The 25,707-nt window shown below is 45.3% G+C and overlaps 1 protein-coding gene and 1 pseudogene across 1 annotated transcript in view; one reads left to right on the top strand and one right to left on the bottom strand.

Moving 5' to 3' along the window:
• The window catches only part of ZNF704 (zinc finger protein 704), a 128,225-nt gene that overhangs the window by 57,050 nt on the left and 45,468 nt on the right, over nt 1-25,707 (top strand). The gene's annotated exons all lie outside the window — the stretch shown is intronic.
• LOC118631832 lies at nt 16,434-16,973 on the bottom strand (annotated as a pseudogene).

The raw sequence follows: 25,707 nt of genomic DNA, 5'->3' as shown, positions 1-25,707 counted from the left end.
TCCTTGTTTCATGTAACATGAGCATGCCATGTTCGTTTGACCATTTCTCTTTGTCCTTTAACATGTCATGTCCCAGAACTGAGCTTTACCAAACAGTAGAGCCTGCCTTGCAGAGTCACAGTCCTGCAGCCTGGCGGCACATTGAAGTCACTGGGGACCCAGGGAAGCAGTACAGATGCCCGGACCCCACCACGTAGATCTGCTCTGGGTCGGCGAGCACCAGGCGAGCACCAGGCTGAGAAGCACGGAGATAGAGGCTCTGGAACCACTTTCTCTCTCGGCGGTCGTGGCTGGTTTCTTAGCTGGACCCAATCACTTTTGTTTTTTCTCAAGTGTTTTATTTGCTTTGGGTTTCAGTAGAGCTAGAAGTCGACTGGATACTAATCTTAAACTGTGGTGGGATGGGGGCACCATGTAAGGACCAACCGGAGGGCCTTCTTGGTACCGGGACTGGGGAAGGACTTGTACACAATCATCGTCTGCTAGTCTTATTAATTGTTTACCTATTTATTGCAGTGGTCAGATTAGGCTCAGTCTGCTGTGGTAAGAAGCAACCCCTAAATCTCCTTGGATTTAAACCTTGAAACGACAAAGGTTTGGTTCTGGCTTATGCCTCATGTCCATTTAGGACACTGACCTAAAAGAAATGTTGAAATTGTCTCGGTACGTATGATTGTAGGAAAAGCACCGGAACAGAGGATTTGGGAAGGGCCCCTTAGCTCTGGGAGCAGACGGGACACTGTTCTCATTGCTGACGTATGTATTCCTGGGTTCGCCACTAGCGTGAGGGACACATGCCACCTCTGGCTCAGGGTGTCCGTGTCCAGGCCCCTGCCCCTGTCACTTCTCTTCCTGGTAAAGAACCTGATATTCCCATATGCTGGAGTGTTTCTCCTGGGTCTGCAGCGCAGGACAGGGAGGCCTGGCCATTCAGCCCTGCGTGGTTCTCTCTCATCCACTCTGCAGCTGGCTTTAGGGATAACTTTTCTCAGGGGTGATCAATAGTTCCTGTATGGCTGATACTTCTAAAATTTCAAAACATCCTGGCCTTCCCATATAAATTTGCTTCACTGCTTTCTTCTTCTTCTACTTCTTTTTTTTTTTTTTTTTGACATTTTTTAAAATTTATTTATTTTTGTTATAGATGTTTCTCCTTTTCCCCCCACTGTTTCCCCCTTTCCCCTCCCTCCCCGCCCTGTCCCCAGCTTTGTTGTCCATGTTTATTGTTCATGCATACCTGCATATAAGTTCTGTGGTTTATCTCTCCCCCACCACCCCCTCTTCAGGGGATTGTCAGTCTGTACCCTACTTCCACGTCTCTGGGTCTACTCTATTCCTCAGACTGTTATGTCCATTATATTCCACAAATAAGTGAGATCATATGATACTTGTCTTTCTCTGCTTGGCTTGTTTCACTTAGGATAATACTTTCCAGGTCCCTCCATGTCATCTCAAAGGATAAGAGATCTTTCTTTCTTACAGCTGCATAGTACTCCATTGTGTATATGTACCACAGCTTTTTTATCCATTTGTCTACTGATGGACATGTGGGCTGTTTCCAGATCTTAGCTATTGTAAATAGTGCTGCTACGAACATGGGGGTACATATATTGTTTCTGATTAGTGTTTCAGGCTTCTTAGGGTATATTCCTAGAAGTGGGATCACTGGGTCAAATGGCAGTTCGATTTTTTTTTTATTTTTTATTTTTTTATCCTCACCCGAGGACATTTTTCCATTTTTTGTACAGATAGAGTGGGAGGGAGAGAGAGGAAGAGAGAGAGAGAGAAACATCGACGTGAAGGGACACATCGAGTGGTTGCCACCCACACGACCAACCAGGGCCGGGGACAAACTGCAACCGAGGTACGTGCCCTTAGCGGGAACCGAACCCGGGTCTCTCCGGACCGCAGGCCGACGCTCCAACCGCTGAGCCAAACCGGCCAGGACGGCAGTTCGATTTTTAATTTTTTGAGGAAACACCATATTGTTTTCCATAGTGGCTGCACCAGTCTGCATTCCCACCAGCAGTGTACTAGAGTCCCCTTTTTTCCACACCCTCGCCAACACTTGTTGTTTGATGATTTGTTGATGGCAGCCATTCTCACAGGTGTGAGGTGATATCTCATTGTTGCTTTAATTTGCATCTCTCTGATGATTAGTGATGATGAGCATTTCTTCATATGTCTCTTAGCCATTTGTATGTCCTGTTTGGAGAGGTGTCTTTTCAGCTCCTCTGCCCATTTTTTAATTGGGTTCTTTGTCTTCCTTTTGTGGAGTTGTATGAGCACTCTTTATGTATTGGAAATTAACCCCTTATCAGATATATCATTGGCAATTATGCTCTCCCATACAGTGGGTTGCCTTTCCATTTTGATGATTGTATCTTTTGCTGTGCAGAAGCTTTTTTGTTTGATGTAGTACCATGTGTTCATTTTCTCCTTTGTTTCTATTGCCTTAGGTGATGTATCAGTGAAAATTCTGCTGCATATGATGTCTGAAATTTTGTTGCCTACATTTTCTTTTGGGATTTTTATGGATTCATGAGTTACATTTAAGTCTTTTATCCATTTTGAGTTTATTCTTGTGTATGGTGTAAGTTGATGGTGTAGTTTCATTTTTCTGCATGTAGCTGTCCAATTTTCCCAATACCATTTACTAAAGAGGCTGTCCTTACTCCACTGTATGTTCTTGCCACTTTTGTCAAATATTAATTGAACATAATGCCTTGGGTCCATTTCTGGGTTCTCTGTTATGTTCCACTGGTCTATATGCCTGTTCTTGTGCCAGTACCAGGCTGTTTTGATTACAGTGGCTTTGTAGTATAACCTGAAATCTGGTAATGTGATCCCTCCAACTTTGTTCTTCTTTTTCAAGATTGCTGTGACTATTCGAGGTCTTTTTTGGTTCCAGATGAACTTTTGAAGTATTTGTTCTAGTTCTGTGAAGTATGTCATTGGTATTTTGATGGGGATTGCATTGAATCTCTAGATTGCTTTGGGTAGTATGGACATTTTAATGATGTTAATTCTTCCAACCCATGAACAAGGTATGTGCTTCCACGTTTTTATGTCTTTCTCTGTTTCTTTTTTCAATGACCTGTAGTTTTCTGTGAATAGGTCTTTTATTTCTTCGGTTAAGTTTATTTCTAGGTATCTTAATTCTTCTTTATAAAATAGCCTTTTTAAATTTTATTTATTTATTTTCCCCCTTTGACGCCCTCCTGCCCACTTTTGTTCCCCTTCCTCTTCACAGTGTTGTTGTCTGTGTCCATTGGTTTTGCATATATGCATATAAGTTCTTTGGTTTATCTCTTCCCCCTACCCCCCTCCTCTGAGGTTTGTCACTCTGATCTCTATTTCTATGTCTCTGGATTTTTTTTAGAGTGGGGAGTGCATTGTGCTTATAGACTCTGGTAAAAGCATTCTTTTTTTATTATTGTTACTAATATGTTTTTATTGATTTTTAGAGAGAGTGGAAGGGAAAGGGAGAGAGAGATAGAGACATCGATTGGCTGCCTCCTGTAGATCCCCTACTGGGGATCAAGCCCGAAACCCAGGCATGTCCCTGACCAGGAATCGAACGGGCAACCTCTTGGTGCACGGGTCGACGCACAGCCACTGAGCCACACCAGCCAGGCTAAAAGCATTCTTTAGAGCTGCGTCCAGGGCTGACTGCTTGGGAAGCGGGAGCGACCTTTGACACAGAAATGCATGGATGGGGACGGCCACGCTGCCTGTTTGTTGTTTGGGTTCAGCACTGGAATCCAACCAGTTTTTCTTGTCCCTTTTTTTTTTTTGTCTGAGTGGCAGAAAGCCCAGAAATATAAGTTTGCATGCCAAGAGATGGCTCTAAATATAGTGCTGGGTGGGTAGGAAGATCTTTGCTCATGAATGCAACTGGTGTGTGCGGGCACTCCCGGCCACCCTGCAGCGGGAAGGGCCTGTTGGGCTCCGCGGCTCCACCAACGGTGCTAGGTGCTCAACTGGAGACGCAGACACAGGAGCCAGGCCCAGCGCTGCACTCGGGTCTCCAGCCAGGACTTGCAGATCAAATTGTCAGTACATGGCTGGCTGCTTTTGCGTTCTAGGATTTAGGAATGAAATGAAACATAACAATGGCCGGCTTAGAGACTGGGAAGAAAGCCTTGCGCGCCTCCTTTAAACACACACGTTTATAAGAGGTGGAGAAGTGTTGCTTTGCCTGTTTGCTTGGAAATTCACGGGGATGTTGCTGGTTCCCGTCTACCCTCCAGCTTTGGAACCTGACTACCCTTCCCTGGTTTTCCAGGGCAGCTTTTCATCTTTCCTACCGGCTGGAAAGGAAATAAAGCTAGTAGGATTAGTAGACCAGTTTGAAACCGCTAACTTTAAAAGGTCGTTTTTTTCTGTTTTCCCCAAAAGCAGAGCAAGCCAGCACCTAAAGTGCTTAGCTCAAAACCTCCCACCAATCGCTTGCCCTCGGCAATTAAATAAAACATACTTTGAAACCTCCAGGGCGAATCAGATGGCCCGAGGGCATGGAGAGAACTGGTTTGATCCGGGGTCTGGGTCCAGTTCCTTGATAAAGGGTTACTTTAGCTCACTTTCTTTTTTCTTGGCAGTGGACATAAAATGACAGCTTTGCAGATAAACGTTGATTTGGTTTTTATGGTAAAAACCCAAGGAAATACTGTAAAGTAGCCAGTGCCTGTTATATAATGAAATCTGCTCTGTTGGATGTGTTCGCGTTGAACAGTTAATTAATTAACGTCACCGTGCAGTGGGGTCTGAAACCCAGCGCCTTGTGACCTGAGACCATTAACTCAATAACAAAGTCGTGTGGGGGGGTGGGGGCACAGGTCCGGAGTGCCCTGGCTGACAGTGAGCCAACCTTTGGGAGTAGAGCAAACCAGTGATCTCACAGTGACCAGCTTGTCACTAGTGATTGTGATACTGAAGGACCACACGTTTGCATCCGGAAACTTCCCAAATCCTCAAGTGTGCTTTTAGAGCCCATCGATTGGGAAAATGCAAGGGAGAGATAACTGCTAGCCATTCGTTCATGTTTTTACATTAACTTATATTTTATCATGAAAGTATCTTCCATGCATATTTGGAAGCAGTACAAATACGTGAGAAACAGATTGTGGCCCCTGAAACAGCATTTCCCTCATCATTAGCAGTCAACAGATCGTGGCCACTGGAGGTTAAGCCTTCTGCCCACAGACAGTGTGGGTGTCCATGCAGACTGCCAAAACTTTCAAGGCTCATAGGTTGGAAACCGACATGCATTCTTCTCCAGACCTCTTTATAGAGTTTTGCCTTGCTGCTGTAAACACAGACCAGTATAGAAGGAGCTGACTGACCCCACAGACTTCCTTGTCAGGGCAGAATGCCCTGACCGTGATAAAACCACCTTGCCACCCACTTGCCCCCGCGGTGACATCATGCGTATGATTGCCAGCTGAGAGTTTAAAAACGTCCTCAGCTTTGCCTCTGCACAGAGGTGTCCAGGTATTAGGGCTTGAGTGACCAAAAAAGAGCAACACATTCCTCATTGACATTCTTCTGTTGCAACGAGGTTAGTAACCTATGTTGCAAGAAGAAACATTTTCCCATGCAGAATTGATTAGTGCTGCAGAATTGATTAGTGCTCTTACTTTGTAAGCATTTTTTGTTTTTTCTAAATTGATCTTCATTCCAAAAGACTTGTCTTGGAACAGCGCCGCCAAGATGTCCTCAGAGATTTCACTCAACTTGGAGCTGAGTGGCCCAGAGCGGTGGCTGGGAGCCCGTGTGGCTGCTGAGCCTCTGAGACGAGGCTGGTCCGCACTGACACGTGCTCTAGGTTTGACGTGCACAGAGTTTGGAAGACTTTGTGTGGGAAAAAGAATGTAAAATATCTCATTAGTAATGTTCATATTGATTACATGTTGAAATGATAATATTTTCATGTGTTGTGCTAAATGAAATACATTATTAAAATTAATTTCTCTTTTTTTAATGTGACTACCAGAAAATTCAGAATGACACGTGTGGCTTGCCTTGTCTATTTTGGGGACTGTGCTACCTTAGACATGAGGAGACTGCACACCTCCGAGTCAGTGGGAGTGACAGGTAGTACACAGGTGACACTCTGTCTCTCCCAGGAGGGAATTGGATGGATCCGAGGGGCCCAGAGGAGGGCATTGAGAGAGAATACAGGCCATACGTAGGCTGAAAGGGACATGGTGCCCTGAAGTCCCCGCCCCAGTTCACTGCCACCCAGGAGTTCTTGATGGACTTCAGGGACAGCCGAGTAGAAGCTTCCAGGGCACTGCACTAAATTCAAGCCAGAGTTAGGTGGCTCTGTAGAACTAACACCTAGCAGGAGTTGTCACAGTGAAGGTGAGGGAGCAGTCAAGGCTGCCAAACTCAGCTTGCACATCAGCTCTGGCAAAGAGGGAAGGAGGGAGGGAGGGTACATCCCTGGACAGGATGCGGTCACAGGTGCCCCTTTGCTGTATCCTTTGCAGGGACAGTTTCCTTGGAAGATATTTACTGAATACTAACTGCGAGCCAGGCATTGGGTTTCTTTCTGTGTGTTGAAAGAATGAATAAGAAAGGTGTCGTCCCTGACCTCAAGGGGATTGTCGTCTACTAGAGAGTGAAGGCTGTTTGTCATTTGAAGATATTAAAATCTCTTAGGAAGTAGATGGGACTATCCCTTTGTGGGTGGCAGGTATGAACACACCCCTCCCCGCTGGGAGATGGCACTGGGTGTCCGGCTGCTTCAGACCCCGCCCCAGAGTTTAGTTCCACAGGAGCAAGGATCTTCCTTTCTGTTTGTTGAGTGCAGAGTCCCAGCACCCAAAGCAGTGGTTGGAACAGTTGGGTGTTGAGTACATATTTGTCATGAACCATGGTTTGGATGAACACCCCATGCTCTCCAGAAAGCAGGCCCACGGGGGCTCCTGGAAGTTGGAGAAGATATCTTCAAACTAGTCAGCTTCCTCCCTCTCTCTCTCTTTTTTCTTTCCTTCTTAACTTCCAAAAGTTGGTGTCTTCTCTGACTCTAAGCCAGACCTCCCTGCCCAGATTAGTCTTTCTCTTTCCCAAACTTTCTTCTACTTTTTCCTTTCCCCACCTAAAACCAAGTTGCTTTTTCTCCTGCTATTTCCTGCAATCATTGCCCTTCCTCTCCCATTTCCCAATAAGATGTGGATTTTATGGAGTGGTTTAAGGAAGAAAAGGTGCTGCTGTGCATTGGTCTGGGTGCGGGCTCTGAGGGGACCTGGCGAGATCCCCAGGGCAGTGCTGGAACTCGGAGGTCAGAAGTCTGGGAGCTACAAGTATGTGCTTTGATGCCAGGCAGGCAGAACGGAGGGTGGCCTTCACCCAGAGGCCATGGGCACCCCTGTTGTTGGTCAGCTGTCCTTTCCCAGGAGTAAAGAACTGTCTCATTTGTATTTCGTCATCCATACGTGCCCTGCTCATGCAGAGGGCTCCTGAGTGTACCCAGCCCGGGGACAGGCTGCCATTAGACTTCGCTCCTGGTGTAGACTTGCTGTTATTTTTGGAAGGGATATCTCTGTGTCACAGCTTCTTTTCTAACAACCCTGAAAACATCTGCAGCATCTGACCATTGTCCATGTGTTCCCAAAGGCGGGTTATAAGATTTGTGTAAACCCTTGCCACAAATAGGAGTACCACCATTTAGCAACGTCACCTCCTCCAAAAGGAAAATGAGGTACTTTAACATTTTTAATCTACTTAGCTCTAGCTGGTTTGGCTCAGTGGTTAGAGCATCAGCCAGTGACCAAAGCGTCGAACGGTCCATTTCTGGTCAAGGGCACATAACATATCTGAGTTGTTACTTCAGTTGCAGGTTCAATCCCCGGCCCTGGTCGAGGTTGTGTGGGAGGCAACCAATCGATATGTCTCTCTCACGTCGATGTTTCTCTCTCTCTCCCACTCTATCTAAAAAAATCAAAGGAAAAATATCCTTAGGTGAGGATTTTTTTTTAATCTACTTCTATGGTTCAAGGTCATGCATGAACTAACTGGTTCTCATCACATTTGCTGGAGCAGGCCGTGTTTCTCCAGTGACATCCTTGATCCAAGCTCATTTTAATGCCACGCAATTTGGAAAAAGTAATTTCCTAAGTCCTTGCCCCCAGTCCCAGTTTCTACCTCCATTCCCCCCCCCCCCAGATGTTTGTGTAGCATTTAAAACAAAGAAGAAAGAGCTAACAAAAGTTTTCCATCAGTCTGGGTAGATTTTGATTTGTTTTGTTTTTAATTTTTTTTCCCCCAATTCTCACCCAAAGACAGTTCTTTTCTATTGATCTTCAGATAGAGTGGGAGGGAGGGGGGGAGAGAGAGAGAGAGAGAGAGAAACATCAATGTGAGAGGGACACATTGACTGGCTGCCTCCTGCACGAGACCCCAACCAGGACCAGGGACGAACCACAACCGAGGTACTTGCCCTTGACTGCAATCGAACCCAAGACTCATAGCTCCGCGGGCCAACGCTCTAACCACTGAGCCAAACCGGCCAGGGCTCTGGGTGGTGTTTGTACCACTTTATAGGTCAGAGTATTTTTTTATCCTCACCCGAGGACATTTTTCCATTTTTTGTTCAGATAGAGTGGGAGGGAGAGAGAAGAACAGAGAGAGAGAGAGAGAAAAACATCAACGTGAAAGGGACAAATCGAGTGGCTGCCACCCGCATGACCAGGGTCGGGGACAAACTGCAACCGAGGTACGTGCCCTTAGCGGTAACTGAACCCGGGTCTCTCTGGACCGCAGGCCAACGCTCTAACCGCTGAGCCAAACCGGCCAGGGCTCTGGGTGGTGTTTGTACCACTTTATAGGTCAGAGTATTTATGGTGTAAACTTTATTCAAGTCCCACAAACAGGTCCTTCCCATTAAATTGGAAAGAATTCTTAAGTGCTCGATGGGTTCCAGAAGATTCAGAATCTCGGTTGTTCCAAAAGCCTACCTCATGTGTCGAAGTCACAGAACTTCGGCGCAGACTGAGACCCGAGGTCAGAGCCTGCCCTGTGAGATTCCGCGGTGTCTTCAGGACCCGTCTCTTCAGGCAGAAAGCTAGAAGTGCTGGGATCTGGCAGACAGCGTGGAAAGCCCAGATTAAGTACCCGTTAGGAAGACAGCAGGCTGGCAGAGTATAAATGTTGGCTTCAGGACCGCCCAACAACTTTCCGCTTTAGTACTATGGCCCTAAAAATGGAAATCGGGCTGCTTTGCCCTATAAAGGACTGTAGGGACTGATGAGTGCCTTCCCCATGCATTCTCCTCTCTGACGATACGGTGAACTTGGGAGCACATTTTACCTGGTTGATTCTGCAGATTGCTTTTAATGCTCTTCCTCCAGGAAGGCTTCCCTGACCCACTCCTGCAACCCGTGTCCTTGCCACCAAGCACTGGGTTCAGTGCCCCAGAGCACTGTCCTGACCCCTCTCCCAGCACCTTGCTCCGCCCACTGAACTGGCCTGCATCGTCCGACGCTGCTGTTGGATGTGTAAAGGCCTGGAAAGCACAGGTTCTGCTGGCTGATCTTGTGTTCCCCCCTCAGCACGGCACCCAGCGTGTCACGGCTGCTGCCTTGAATGATGGAGGTGGAAATGAGGTTCGGAAATGTAAATGTCTTGCCCAAGGCCCTAGATCGTGAACCTCATGAGAGTAAAGACTTAGACCATCACATTCAAGATGATTAATCTTGAGTACTTGGTGCAGAATAGGTGCTTAAAATGTTTGAATGAATGAATATAACAGGTAAATTGCAGAGCCGGGACATAAACCCAAGTCCACATTTTTGAAACAATGTGTTCTTTTTATTATGTGCAAAAACATGAAAGGAGGTCGGAAATATTATTTAATAAGCTCCTACCTCGTGCATGACTCTGTGTGAACCACTTCCTTATACACAGTCTCATTAATCTCCACGACATCTGGGCACAGTCTGTAGGAGGTTCCATTTCTCTGGGTAAATACCTGCAAGTAGAGAATAGATACTTGTTTAATTTTATAAGGAACCATCAAACAGTTCTCCAAAGAGATTGTACCATTTTGCAATCCTCACAACAGTCCTGAGAAGTCTGAGTTGTACTAGGAAATTAAATCTCCTTCCCCTTGAGAAAAATACATTTAATCAGCTAAGAGTGCTTGAGACGATTTTGATGTTTTCCTTATCTTTCCAGAGGGCCTGCTTTTTCCTGCGGCGGACACTGTCTGTCGTTAGCATCTGCTGGTTCTGGGCATTTCTTCCACTTCATTCTGAAGGGAAGTGTTTTCTCAGCTGTAACCTGACCTGTGGACTTTGGCCATGCTCATGTACACGGACTGGTGTTCTAGGATGTGAAATCGCTTCCAAAATTACAGAAAGAGGAATTTCAAAGTAATTTTTTATTGGGTAAATTTGACGGGTCACACTGTATAAGTTTAAGTTGTACTGTGATACATTCGTATATCAAATTTAAGCCTATCCAGTTTAAGCACGTAACTTTGATACATTTCTATATTACAATGTGATTATTCATGTAGCAGTATTTATCACATTATGTCATTTTACTACAGTATTATTATCTATACTCATCAGACTGTGCTTTAGATTTCCATGGCTTACTTACTACTCATTACGAGGGGTACTCTGCAAAGTAAATTTTTAATGGACACATGATGTGTAGGAGTCCCTTCTGTTGATACATGATTTCTAGCAAAATAGATTGTAAATTTTATACAGTATTGTATGTATTATAAATTTAAGGTATCTCCCTTATTTAAAACTTAGGTGGCTGATCCCTCACCCTACTGGACATATTCAACACACAGTGTTATTTCTCCTGGAAAATGTCATTCCCACCTGTCATTAAATATTTTTTTAGGTCATTTTTTCTGGAACTTAGCTGCACAATTTCCACAGCCCTGTCAACCAAAACTCAGGAATTTTCCTTTATGCTTGGGAAATTCCGTGAACTGAAATTGCTCTTTTTATCTTGACTGTCGTTAAAGGGTTAAAGGTTCGTGCAGTAGAAAGTAGCATTACAGAGGTAGCGGCTGCCGTCAAAAATACACTGTAACACTGCTTTGAAATTCCATAGGTCCTCAAAAAGAGGTAAAAGTATTTTGTTTCCTGTTTATGCATTTGGAAATGTGAATTTTGTTTCTATCACGTATGTTGAGGTGATACCTATCCTTAAACTATATTACAGAACACTCAGGAAAACACTGATGGGATGCTCCCTGAGGTGGCTGGGACGGAAGGGGTGGGTCTCCTCTGTAACCGCGTATCCTCTAGTTTGGCAGTTTTTAAACTTTTTCATCTCGTGGCCCACATGAAAATTCTGCATCACACCAAAAAATACATTTTTTGCCGATCTGACCAAAAAGAAAGGTATACTTTTGATTTATTCACACCACACAGCTATTGTTGTGTTGGCTGTTGTCATTTTTTTATTGGACAATCTAAGGGGAGAAGGTCAGTACCCCTGAATAAATAGTCAGGTATTGTATGTTTTACTAATTCTTATGCACGCCAGTTGACAAGCGCTGTTCTAGTTTAAATAAACCATGTAATTGGCTATTTGAATATTTAATATTGGTTAGTTCACATGTATCTTCCCATTACCTCTGACCTCCCCAGGGAAAAGGGTCGGCCCATTAGTTAAGCACATTGTTTTAAGCAAAGATCACGCCCCACCCCTCCCCCGGCTCTGTGCATCAGTAGTCAGTATATTTGTGGGTTGTGATAAAAACGTGTGCACTAAATCGCAGCCGGATCAGATCTAGAAAGATGCAGCAGGGGTGACCAGGAGATTGCTGAAAGGCTATCTGAAACTTCCCGGGAGCCGAAAGTCCCTGAGCTCTTCACTCCCCTTTGCGCACCGCACCAGGGGAGACTGGTTAATGGTGTGATTAGTGGTTTATGACATATTTAGCTTGTGTCCTTCCCTTGTGATGGAGTTACTTTCATGCAGCACCTTTGGGAGATGCATTAACTCTTTCATGGCCCTTGGATGGAATTCAGGGAAGAACTCCTCCCACAGTGATTTCAGTGTTCTAGATAGCATGGTCCAAATCTATATTGCAGAACATGCATGTAGTGTTAAGGTTTCCAGGAGCCATATTTTAAAAAGGGAGAAGAGGCAGGTGATGTTAACTTGAAGAATATATTTGTTATAAGTCAACATGCCCAAGATACTTTATCAACAGGTATGAAATCAATATTTTTAAATGATTAATGAGGTACTTGAGATTCCTTTTTCAAAATGAGTCTTCAAAAATCTGGCATGTCTTTTATGCTACAACACATCTCAGTTCAAATGAGCCACATTTCAAGTCTAGGAAGGTCTCCCTGTCTCAACCCTCATGTTGTATGTGGGCGTATCTGCACGTGGGCGGACCTGCCTGGAGACGGAGAGAGGAGAGGCGTCTCGGTCCTAAGACCATCGGAAATATGTGTTTTCCAATGGTTTTAGGTGACCTCTGTGAAAGGGTCTTTCGACCCCAAAGGGGTCGCTACCTGCAGGTTGAGAACCGCTGACTTAGAGTGACATTTCACTATTCTTAAGTCTTAAGATTATCAGAAGTTTTGATCGTCAGGAAAGCCATCAGGTACTGAACATCTACTGTGCTAATAAGCATGTTACACTAACTCACCCTCTCACTTCTTTCTCACGTGACCCTGTGCAGTTAGGCGTCAGCATCTCAATGTTACTCACAAGGAAGTGGAGATGGGGCGAGATCCATTTGCCTGTGTGGGGTCACGTGGGGAGTAGGTGGCAGAGTCAGGATCAGAACCCCATTCTGCTGGACCCAGTCCCTGCTCACTCTCTTGGCCTGGGGCACTGGAGACTCCAGGCTGACGGAGCATCAGTTCATATTTACTTAGTGGGGGACACATGAGGATAGTTACCCACCAACATCACAGAGACACCCTTAAGCATGTTTATAAATCCTGAGTCCTTATTCCCCCTATGGTTTGATGGGGAGGCTTTTTCTTTTGCCCTGGAGTAAGAATCTGAACCCGGAGTCTGCCGGCTATAGACATGGGGAGGGGCCAACCTCCCCTCTTCTCCGCCGCTCTGGGAGCCAGCGCTCTGAATGGAGGAAAGGGAAACTGGACGTGACTTCTGGGCGTACTTTCCAGCTGGAAGGTGTTTTGCAGGGTAGTGGTTCTGATGAGTATTATCTTGTACACAGGGCTTTGCTAAGCCTCCTAGAGTTTGTGGACCCGTGGACCGTATCCGGATCTAGCCCTTACCTTTGAACCACCTTTTATCTGTCTCCACAGCAAATAGGACAAAGTCAGGAGGATGGGAGAGAGGACTAGAGGTCTTCCTCTCACAGGTTTGCTTCTGAGTGTTCCCATTAAACCAGAGTATGGGACGTCCACCTGAGCCATCTGGATGTTTGCCATGTAAGGAAGGATTGACTTTATGCCTTGGGAAAAATATGTTAAAAAAAAAAATTCAGAAACTGTTCACTAAACTATCACAGGATTAAATAGCCTCCTTTGAAAAGAATGAAGCAATTTTTCACTTAAAGAAGTTTATACGCTTGGCAGAGAAACCACAAGATACTTCTGCTGACCTTACGGCAGCAAAACAAGCTATTTGTGGACTTTAGTCAAAGGACAGTTAATGTTTTCCTTGGTTAGCATCCTGAGCTCCTTCTTTCCTGTTTACACTCCTTTTTCTCTGTCAATCAGACACAATAGGCTGCGTATGTATCTGAGAGAATGATCTGCTTACGGGATCTAGGAAAAGATAAATTACCCTTTGGTATAAATAAGCATTATTTCACCAAAAGAAAGGTCTGCCTATTTTACGCTGAAAACACGGAGCCATAAAATAGAGAACCTATCATTAACGTGGAAAACTTTGTCATTTCACCCCCTTCCGTTACCCAAGGAGGAAAACAATCTACCCGGAGCCAGGTCTCTACCAAAGTGGGTAGTGACTGTTCTCTTTGGCCATCTGGACAGCATCCTGGGCAGAGCAGGCTCAGCACAGCCAGTGCGACTGTTACTTAACTTGGGACTCTGGGTTGAAGATGTTTGAAAGGCACTTGCCGAGCGTGGACTTTGTCAGTGTCCCTTTCGAAGATGACCAAGACAGTCTGCCCCTGCTGCCGCACCACTGATAAAATGAAAGCTGGTAAAGTGTACTGCGAACTTTTACATTTTAAACCGTGCTCGCCAGACGCCAGTCTCACCCCATCTCCACATGTGCGCCAACCCAGAAGCAAACTCTCCAGACTCCCTATTTCAGGGATTTTTATAGATACTTCATTGCATAGGCACGATCAATTATTAACTTCATTTCCAGCCCCTCTCCTCTCTCAGCAGACCAGGGGGTGAAGATGGAAATTCCAAGCTTCTAATCATGGGCTGGTCTTTGCCGTGTCCTGCCCCTCCCAGGACCCCACCCAGGGTCTCCTCATTAAAACAAAAGATGCTCCTATCCGGGAGGGCATTCTGGGGATGTAGGAGCTCCGTGTCAGTGGCCAGGATCAAAGACCAAGTATTACAGCAACAGATGCTTCTAGTGCTCTTATCACTTAGGAAATTACCACTGTAGGAACTGGGGCAGAAACCAATCATATCTTTTCTATTATTTCATCATAGGTTCTTAATAAATACTATTCTCAATGCCTTTTCCCTTTACAAGGTGGGGATCTAATGAGGTGAGAGATGCCAGGCCTGGCAAATAGCCCAGCTTCGGTGACTGAGATTTCTTGGTGGAAACAGCCCCTCTTCTGTGTTCTGTTGAGTTATCACTGACTATTGCTATCCCTCCAGCAGCGCGACCTGCGGCGGGCAGAGTGCAGCGCTCGGGGGGCGGGCTTTGCTGCTGCCTGGCTTGGCAGAATTCCTTCCTCTCTGCCTGTTTCCTCATCTGAAAGTGTGTGTGTGTGTGGGGGGGCTATTTGCAAGGTTGTAATAGGGAGTATATTAGATAATATATTTTTTTTAATTAGCATAGTTCCTCGCATATAGTAAGAGCTAAATAAATTACAATAATTATTGCTATGATTTAATATTATTGCCATGGTGGGTTTTTATATACTTCTGGGCTAAACCACTTTGAAGTGACACACTCACACACACGCAGAGTATCTCTTGCCATTCTAATGAGCCGATTGGATAAGGACAGTAATCAGTGACTTATTCACTGATAAGCTCTCTTTTCCTTTCCCGCAGCAGCTGATACCAGACAGGCAACGTGTTACATTTCCCACGAGCCTTTGAATAAAATGCCATTTCCTCGGGAACAGCTAGAAATAGCGAGGCTAATTTCTCCCCGTGCTGGGGAAGAGCCGGCTGCCACTGCAGCGGCTGGAGGGGGGCCGCATGATGTCACCGCCGCGCTGCCAGGGATGAGCTCATGGGGCGGGGCGGCTGCAGCTGCGCCAGCCCCTCCCGGGGCTGAGCGTCCTCCATCTCCCCTGTCCTTGTCCCCCGCCCGCCCAGGCCCCCTTGAAGGACTGAAAACCAGTGTAGGAAGGCACACAAAAGGCCACCTGTGCGTTTTAAGTATTTTGTTTTACTGACAAATCAGTAAGCGGTGGCAGAACCGCTGTGGTGGCCAAGCAGCCTTCTGGGCGCTGCTCCGCTCCCCTCCTTTGTCTGAGAGCAGTGTCCCCTTTTCTGCTCAGACAACAGCTTGATGGGGGCATGACCCAGTGGGTCTGAGCTGACCACAGTCCTGGCAAGGGACAGAGTGTAACGGTTTCCCAATTCTTTTCAGTTTATTCTGTTATGCGTATATTTACAGTACACCCCCACCAGTCTACCTGGCTGGGCAGGTACCGGTTACACACACAGACTTAAAGCGTCAGGCAGCCTGAGTCTGGCTCCCAACGCAGACACCTGTGCTGTCTTTATGATGGTGAGAATTGTGCCATGAAGCCTCAGTTTCCCCATCTGTAAAATAGGGGTGATAAGCCTAGATCAAAAGAGGGTTACAAACATTAAATAAAGATTGCATGGTACACACTAAGCACAGCATTGGTTCCATAAATGTGAGTGATCATTAATGAGATATACACGATCAACTGCTTTATGAACCAGTCACAGCAGGAGAATATATGTAATAGGTAGATGTAAATATATGTGTTTTTAGATGTGAATTGGACGGAGGATGTAAATGTTTTATATAATATACCTTCAAAGAAATTATTTAATTGTGGAAAAGGTCTATTTGAGTTTTACCTTTTATTATGGAAAATTTCAAATATACACTGAAATAGAATCGTATGCTGAATCCCCCAAGTATCTATCACCTCACTTCAACAATCATCAACATTTTTTTTTAACTAAAAGAGCTGACAATTTTATTTTCACATTTCACACTACAAATGAAAATTGCTTTTTTGTTTTGTCCCACAAAACAAAAGCTCCCCTCCCAGACTTTTCTTTCAGATAGGAAGGGGGAGTGAGTCTTCCTTGTCACACTGTCAGAAAACACCCAGAGTCACAGCACCACGATCTCCTGGTGAGGTAGAACAAGTGAAATAAAACTGATAGAAAGAGGCTCCCCTCTCTCCTTATCTGTCTGGTCGTCATTCCTGGCCGAGTGGGCACCATCATGGGATGGGCGGGAGGTCCCATCATTGGGGACCCTGGCATCACTGGCATGTGCCCTCCCATAGGTGGCCTCATTGCAGGAGGAGGACCCATCATTGGCATCATGGGAGGGCCTCCCATATGGGGTGCTGGCATCATACCAGGGCAAGGAGGACCCGGAAGACTGGGGAAGGGGGGATCATTGCCCCTGCAGGAGGAGGAGCAGAGAATGGAGTAGGAGGGATCTTTTCTGCTGAAAAGCTGCGGTTGTTTTGTCAGGCTCTGAGCCTGCTCTTCCATCCATTTCTGATAGTAGTCTTTCACGATCTCTTTGTGTTTCCTTCCACTGCAGTGTGTCTTTCTCACAGATGGAGAGTCATGGGTGAGGTATGTATCACAGTAGTCATAATAAAACTTGGGCATGTTGTCCTGCAGGCCCAATCATCAACATCTTGGCAACTTTGCTTCATCTACTCCCCACCCTTTTGGTGGAGTACTTTGAGGGCAAATCCCAGACATTATCATTGCACCAGTAACACTGAATATGTACTTAAAACAGAAAAGGATTTAATTTTTAAACTAACCACAGTTATTATATACCCTATAACATTAAAATAATTCCTTATTACCCTCTAACCTCCAGCCCATATTCAAATTTCCCCAGTTGTTCAATAATATCTTTTTATACTTTTCTTTAATCGCGGAAAATACTTTCCCATGCTTAGCTTTTTAAAAAAGGAATTTCTAAATATTTCATATGAATTCTTGCTTTTTCAGAACTAAGTTTTAAACATTAAAAAACACAAATATTGATATTTATGTAGTAGGAAAGGAAACGGTTGCTAATTTGTTTTTGTCAATTGTTAATCCTAATGATGTATTTTAAAGTAAGAGTTTTTGTACTGGTTAAGGTAACTAAGTAACAAGTGTGTCCTTTTTTTATCATTAATTTCATATCTATGATTCAGATGGCCAATGTTTTGATGTTCATTATATATGATTTAAAAATCTTACTTGCCTTGGCCAGTTTGGCTCAGCGGTTAGAGTGTTGACCGAGGGGATCTCGGGTTCGATTCCTGGTCAAGGGCACCTACGTGGGTTGCAGGTTCGATTCCCTGCCCCAGTTGGGGTCATTCAGAAAGTAACCAGTCTATGTATCTCTCTCACATCATTGTTGCTTTCCCTTCCCCCCACTCCACTTCCACTCTGTCTAAAAAGCAATGGAAAAATATCCTCTAGTGAGGATTAATAAATAAATAAATAAATAAATAAATAAATAAATAAATATCTTACTTAACTGTACTTGGTTATAAGTAAACATTTATTTAAACGTTCAGGGGAAAAAAATCTCTTCCCATTTAAGTACAAGCTTTGTGTGGCTCCCAGTGTATTTAGAACTCATAAAGTCAATGTTAACATTAAGTCCCCAGGGAGGTATGAGTTACATGTATGTCCTTAAAAATTTAAGTGTATGCTCTATTTTCCATAAAGGATGTAGGCTCTGTTTCATTGCTGAATGTAAGTTCCCAGGATGGCATCATATTCTTCTTTGACAAGTCAAGGTCATTCAAAGCCTCTGTGCTCAGGGCCCCATTGCTTTCTTCCCAGCAGCCCCCTAACTTCCACTTCCCCTCACCCCCATGCACCTGAGACTCCCGTGTTGCTCACCTGGCCATTCTCTTTATGCTTCTCCATCCCTGATCTTGTTCTCAAGCTATTCCATGTATCCCAAGTGGAGTTACCAAATTTAGTAAATAAAAATATGAGAGGCCCACTTAAATTTGCATTTCAGATAAACAGTGAATACATATTTAGTATAAGTATATCCCAAATCTTGCATGGGACATACTTATACACAATTTTTTTCCCTAGTTTATGTGACATTCAAATGTAACTGGGAGTCTTGGGTTTTATCTGGCAAAGAAACCCTTCAACGCTTGGCTTTTCTTCATGGAAGCTTCTGGGCTTCCCTCCTTCCACCCTGCTACCTTTGCATTTTGCTGGAACCTCTAGTTAAATACATAAGCACCCCAACATTTTTATTTCTTTTTATTTTTAACTGATTTTTAGAGAGAAAGGAAGGGAGAGGGAACGAGAGACAGAGAAACATCGATGTGAAAGCAAAACATCGATCTGCTGCCTCCTGCACACCCCTCTGGGGACCGAGCCTGCAACTTGGGCATGTGCCCTGACCAGGAATGGAACCAGCAACCTTTTGGTGCACAGGATGTCACACAACCAACTGAGCCACAAGGGTCAGGGCTCACCCCAACATTTCAAAATTAGTCATATGTATTTATGTCTATTTATTGCCTAGTTAACACAGATACCTTGTCTTGTTCCTAGAGTTCTGAATTTAGCATTTACACCCACTGCCCTGTCCCACTCCAGAGGTTGGCTAGCACTAACCCATCACCACATTTCCCCCGCTGAATCTGTGCTTTTTGTTTTCTTCATGTAAATCTGTATGGCCTATGTCCACCATGACTGGTTACTAGCACCGCACCAGGCACTGTGATACTCAGTAGAGGTGAAGAGCACATTAGATGAGTCTGTAACCATTGACTCACAGTGGTCTCAAGGTAGAAACACAGCTAGGTAGGTATTTTGGGAGGTATAACTTATTTGATAAATATGTATTAAAAGCCCACTGTGTGCCAGGCACTGTTCTAGACGCAGAACATGCAGCCATGCCCAGGGAAAGCCATGCCTCCTGGGGTTCATTTCCTACAGCAGGAATACCTACTGCAGGGCGAGGTAACCTTCGAAGATTCTGATGAACAGGCTGAGTCCCGAGGTGGAGTGGAGTTTGCTAGACAGATGAGGGGAGGGAAACGGGCACTCCAGGAAGGAAACAGGACAGGTGCCAAGGAATGGAGTATGACAAAGCCCAGAGGTGACCTGTGTAAGGGCAGGGACAGTCACATCTGCTTCTGGACCCAAGCATGGACTGGGCCTGGCACTGAGGAAGGGCTGGGTGAAGAGCTGCATCAGTGGATGGACATACATATGGGCTTGGAGAAAAGCAAGACCATTGAGAAGGTCAAGGTGAAGGAGACGGGGCGAAGGGCAGATGACGGGCTTCATAACCACACTTAGCAACGTGAGTGTGAATAATCACCAGTGTTGTGATTTCAGTTCACTTGTGAAGAGTCTACTGCAGGGAGACCAGTTTGTGGCTACTGTTCTGGGAGGATGGACACAACAGAGGGGAGACCAGGGCCTGTGTTAGCAGTGGTGGTAAAAGGTCAGGACGGGAGAAGGATTTTAGGGTTATTTCTGGAGTAAAAGCAATAGAGCTTTGAATCAGCTGTGCATCAGAGGTCAAGGAGGAGGAGGAGGCCTAGACATGCCCAGGGTTCTGGCTTTTGCAACAGTTTGGGCAAAGGTTCCAAATGACTCATGGGAACATGGCGTCAGAGTTCGGGGCTCAAGAGAGATTTGGCGGACTCATCAGTGAGTACTGAGAGTTCAAACTGTGGTGATGGATGAAACCACCCAGGCAGAGTGTATAAAATTAAATTAGGGGGACCTGCCAAGTGCCATTTTGCAGACATGTATCTGTACTTGTCATTCTACAGTATGTACTGATCATGTACGTATGCAAATGTGAACATGTTTGCATGTGGTTGAATGAGCCCAAACATCAGCCTTAGCTTGGAAAAGCAATAGCGAGTCGTGAGATGGCCTTGCCATTCAATGTCCAGGATGCTTGTCTGAATAGGAAGGGTCTTTGGTTTTTTTTGCTGTGTTATCGACACCATTCTTAGCTTCCTAACTCCTTTTTGACTGCCTCCTGCATATTTCATGAGGCTTTGTCAGAGACCAGTTGTCAACGAAGGAACAGCCAAACCTATAGAAAAATGTTATAAGAATTTATTTGAGCAAAAAAAATGAGGACATGCCCAGAAGCAAGGTCGCAATGGATTGAGACAACATGTATAGAATCCAGACAAGTGCCCATACTCCATCATGGGTTGCTTCCTTGTCAAATAAACTCAGTACGTCCCTGAGGTCACACATGGGATACGTGGAAGCCAGTCCGGGCAGAAAGGCAGACTCATTCTGATGGACTCAGGAACCCCCTCTGCTAGCTGCAACAGGGACCGGCCCTCAGCTCCTGACACCTTTCCTAAAAACAAAGTGATAAATAAACCTCTTTGAAGTTAAACTCCATGAACGAGCCAAAATCCTTGGTGAAAAAGAAGAAAATGCCCCCAGGAAGACCTGTGGCCTTTTGAGTGTGTGTGAAACACCCCAAAACTGCTCTTTATGAGACCAGTGGCAGCCCCTTGGTCCTCGCTCCTTAAAGCTTTGTGATAATGAACCTCTGTCCGCTTTTAGAAAGGGTAGCCCTGCCCCAAGTGGCCAGCAGCTAATAGTGATTTGTGTATCCATCGGTAGTTATTCTTGCTTTGATCTTTCCTGGAGGCATTCATGGGAACTTGGCATTGTTTTGGCACAGAGCTCGATAGGTAGTCTCTCATAATAGGCAAGATATCACTAAGTAATGGCTCCCTCTGCTGATTTTAAACCTTAGTAAATTGTTATCCATTCGAAACCAACAAAAATGTATGGAGTGCCCACTGTGCAAGAAATGGACCAAGTCACTAAAGAACATGAAAAATGAAGAGTGTAGCCCTGGCCGGGTAGCTCAGTTGGTTGGACTGTTGTCCCAAGCACCAAAAGGCTTCAGTTTCGATTCTCTGTCAGAGCACATACCTAGGTTGTGGGTTCAATCCCCGGTTCTGGGCATGTATGGGAGGCAACCAATTGATGTTTCTCTCTCGCATTGATCTCTCTCTCTCTAAAATCAATAAAAACATATCTTCAGGTAGGATTCAAAAAAAGAAAGTAAGATGAAGAGTGTAAAGGAACAGACTTGTATAGGAACAGACATGGAAAGCAGTAAACCACCCCACGGCCAATGGCTTAACACAAGGTGGGTGCATCCTCACTCCTTCGTAGGCAGGTTGACTTGGGGCCAGTCCATGGAGACGAGATGCGGCAGGGCTGAGCTTCAGACTGCACTTTGTTTCAAGTTCACTCCCCATGGCCACCCTCCTGGGTCGGCCAGCTGGCCAGAGCACATCCGTCTCGCGGTGGTGGCTGATGGGCAAGAGGGACAAGCAGAAGCCCATGATGCTCCTTGAGGCCCAGATCCAGAGCTGGCGCACCGCCACGTCTGCCCCATTCCGCTGGCCGGAGCAAGTCCCATGGCACACCCCAAAACAGCGGGGTGAGAGTACTGCCCCTCTAGGGCAAGGAACTTCAGTGTCAACTCATACAGTGAAGGGTGTGCATGGGTACTGGGAAGAATGATGGGAACTTCCATAGTAATACAATAAAGTTCCAGCATCGGGGGTGTGACAGAGAGAGTAACTCATTCTAACTAGGGAATCCTTATCGCTTGCTTGAATCTGACATAACTTTAAAGAATGGGTAGAACTTACATAAGCTAAGTTGGGGCGTTGGGCATTCCAGGGAGAGGGGACTCCATAAAAAAATTATCGACAATACTAACTTTAGAAAGAGGTTGGAAATCAGCTGGGGTGGCTCGGGCCCTGGAGCAGGGGGTCATTGGAAGGCAGACACAAAGACCAGGCAGGCACCGTTGGGCAGTTCTTAAACATTTTGGGTTTATTTGAGAGTTTGTTGAATGCTCTGAAGCTTTATCCTAGAACAACACATGTAAGCATAAATATTTTCATGCAAGTTCAGCCATACATATAGGAGCAGGAGACCCTTCTAGATTAGAATCAGCTTGTGAATGGCCTTGAATGTCATGCGGGGCGTTGGCCGTCATCCAGCAGGTAGTGTGGCGTCACCGAAAACAATAATTCGGAAAGAGGAGCTAAAAAGAAGGGAATGGATTGGAAAATTTGTAGAAATAGAATCAAAAGAAGCTGGATCGAGTTCAGGCCAACAGAGGAAGAGGGCGAGGCGGCGGCTTCTGCACTTTATCTCCCAAATCTCACAACGCCCTATGAAGCAGGTATTACCAGTTCCACTGAGAGTCGAGAAAACAAAAACTTTAACCCAGTTCTGTGGGCTGCGGAGTCCATGTTGCTCTTCATCTCCTGCTAACATGTGAGTTTCATGAGTTCAGCTGTCTGGTTTTCTATTGCGTTCTCAGTGCCTGGCACAAACCTGCTCAGAGGAGGAGCCAAGGAACACTTCCCCACGCAGTCATTCCGTGTGTGCTCGAGGCTTCTTCGTGTGTGCATGGTGTTGTGACGGGACAATGGGACACGTGCGTGTCTTCTCACAATGACAAGTAACAGCCCTGCTGTTCGTGCAGGATTTAGGGAGTGACGAGTGGACTAGAAGACGTTTCACACATTTTTTTTTCTACTTACATTTTTCCTGCCAAGGATGCTTTGCATTAGCTAAAAGTGTTGGAGAGGCTTTAACCACTGCAGTTATTTAAAGAGTATGGAATGCCTTTGCAACTTAAAAATGGAAGTGTGATAAAGTTTAAGCAGTGTTTTAATTGGCCTTTCTTAGTTTTCCCTGCGGTGGATAAACCAGACCCTCGGAGGAGGCTGACAGTGAATTGCAGCAGGGAACAGATATTTCTGCTCTGGCCCTGGTCCAGGCAGCATGGGCTTCGCAGAGAGTTTAATGCAAGGCCCCTTCAGGAGATAAGACTCATGACATTGTAATCTCGAGGTCCTGTTTTCAGAGTCTAGGAACAAACGTGCAATCTTAAGGATCCAGAACAGAGACCAGTGCCAAAAATGTAACTATTTTGCTTGCAATGGCTAAATTATGAGCAAAAAAACAGTTCAAATGACTCAAAAGGGATTCGTTAGAGTTTTCTGGACATGTAGGTAGACATCTGTCTAAAAACCCCTCCTGTGGGTCGGGTCCTGACACGATACGTTTCCTGTGAGCCCCCAGGATCTGTTATGGTGACTAAGAATGGAGAGTGTCGAATACTTTGGTTCCAGGTGCTGGAAGGCTAAGGAAAGATACCTGGGTGACCAAGGACAGAGGGTCTCCGATGAACCACGATTCTGCCTGTGAGCTGTTGATTTCTTTCTAAGTGATCTGATTTCCTTTGACCCTATCCAAGAAGTGTTCTGGAAGGCAGGCAGAGCTCAAGGACATGGATCCTGTTAAGTGCTGGAGAGAATCCTAAAGTCTCTTAACCTATAAGCATCAAGGCCTTTGAAGTCAAACTCCCATAACCCTGGTATGTCATGTGACTTGATTTAAGGCTCCTGTGCCTAGTGTTTATAATGAAAGATGAAAGAAATTAAATGACAGCAAGAGAGCCCCTCTGAAGGGGTTGGTAGAAGTCTCCAGTCTCTTGTCAGGAGGACTCCCCCACCTGCTAACCTCTGAACCAGTAGTTCTCAAGCTAAACCACTCATTCGAGTCTACTGGGACCTTTTAAAACCATCAGTGCCCCAGGCCCACCCCAGAGATTCTGATTTAATCTGTCTGGGGTATGGAGCTGGGCATCTATACTATTATTATTTTTAATTTATCTTTATTGTTCAAAGTATTACAGATGCCCCCCATTTTCCCCATTGACCCCCTCCTCCCTGCTCCCACCCCCTCTGCCTTCACCACACTATTATTTATATTGTTTTTTAAAGGTGTTCAGGGGAGTCTAAGGTGCAGGAAGGTTTGAGGAACGTAGGATTAGACCAATCTTTTAAGCAAGTCTCTGAAAGTTAGGTGTGGAGGAACCCCTGCCCTCACCAACCCCCTTCTTAGGCCTCATGCTTCCCAATATCCCACACCCCCAAATCAGAAGTTGGAAGCACAGACAGCCTAACCCAAATAGCAAAATCACTGCCATTAATAAGTAATCACCTGGGATGCTGTCCCAAAATGCTGTGCCCAGTTCTGAACCTCTCATGAGAGAAAGAATAAAAGACTTCCTTTGGGAGAACAAGAACACGAAATTCAGATAGTCTTACTAAAAACAAGGCACCAGGACAATGTAACTCACATCCTGTGTGGGCTTAATAAATTCACAACGATCCTAGAAATGCATCCCATGTTTCTGCCCATGAGAACAGGAGCCAATTACTGCTTCGCGGTATTATCTCATCCCCTGTCCCATCTGATAGCCGTCAGGACCTGAATGCAGAGCCCACTTTGATGGCCTGTATTTTAATGAGTAGCTTAAATTGACGAGTCAGAATTTTGATGTTTGCAACCAAGAAATATGATCAGCATGCATCCGTAATTCTTTCTCATCTTAGAAATCACTTTTGTTTCCATGAAGTTCGTTGAGTTGATGAATATTACATCTGGCTTCTCCTTGGATGCACAGAAGCAAAATGGCAGAGAAGAAGGATCAGTGTCAGTAGAGAGATTTTGTACTAAACACAATGTTTATGCTGACATATCCCAGTGCTGGCCCTGTCGGCCTCCTGCCACCACCCCTATATATGACCTGTGACGGGACCTGTATGTCACTTACCATTGCACTGGGGAGATGACTTATCAATCAGATAGGAACCAGAGAAACTCATTTTTGGAGCCCTTTTTTATTGAAGAAAACTGCTGACCTAAACATGTGAAGCCAGGAAAGAAAAGAGCAAAGGCCTGCAGAGGAGCTGGCCAGCGGAGGTCACTAGTAGTGCCCAGTAACCCCTGGAAGGAGACTGCCTGGAGGAGCCAGGAGCTTCCAGACAATCGGCAGTACCTCCTCCGAGCCTTGGGAGTATTCAGTGATTCCTTGATCAAGACGGAATTTAAAAAACAAATTGAATAAATGAAACCAAACAACACCCAGAACATTTGATACTCAGATGAATTTGAAAGTCTCAGAGACAAGAGGATCCCCAGAAGAGGCCAACGTTTTGACTGGTGCCGAGTTTTTCCTTGTGTTGCTCTTTCGTGGAACAAGTATTTGTTGGACAGATCAGGTGCTGTTTTTCCCCACATTGATGGCCTTGCATCTTGGAGGTGATGGAGGTTTGGGAAAAGGTTCCTTCTGGTACATGCCATTCTCATTAGCTTCAGTAGGACTTTCTCATTTTATTATCCTGCTTTGACCCTACAAACCTCCCACCAGACGGCAGTTTTGGCAGAGGGGAAGGACATGCATTCGTTCACCTAGTGCTGTGGCTGCTGGTGAAAGAGTGTGGCCCGTGCTCCAGACCACTGATTATTTATCAGGGAAAAGGGACAG

Source organism: Molossus molossus, unplaced genomic scaffold, assembly GCF_014108415.1.
Source record: "Molossus molossus isolate mMolMol1 unplaced genomic scaffold, mMolMol1.p scaffold_m16_p_16, whole genome shotgun sequence".
Classification (NCBI taxonomy): domain Eukaryota; kingdom Metazoa; phylum Chordata; class Mammalia; order Chiroptera; family Molossidae; genus Molossus; species Molossus molossus.
This window is presented reverse-complemented; position numbering and strand designations above follow the sequence as displayed.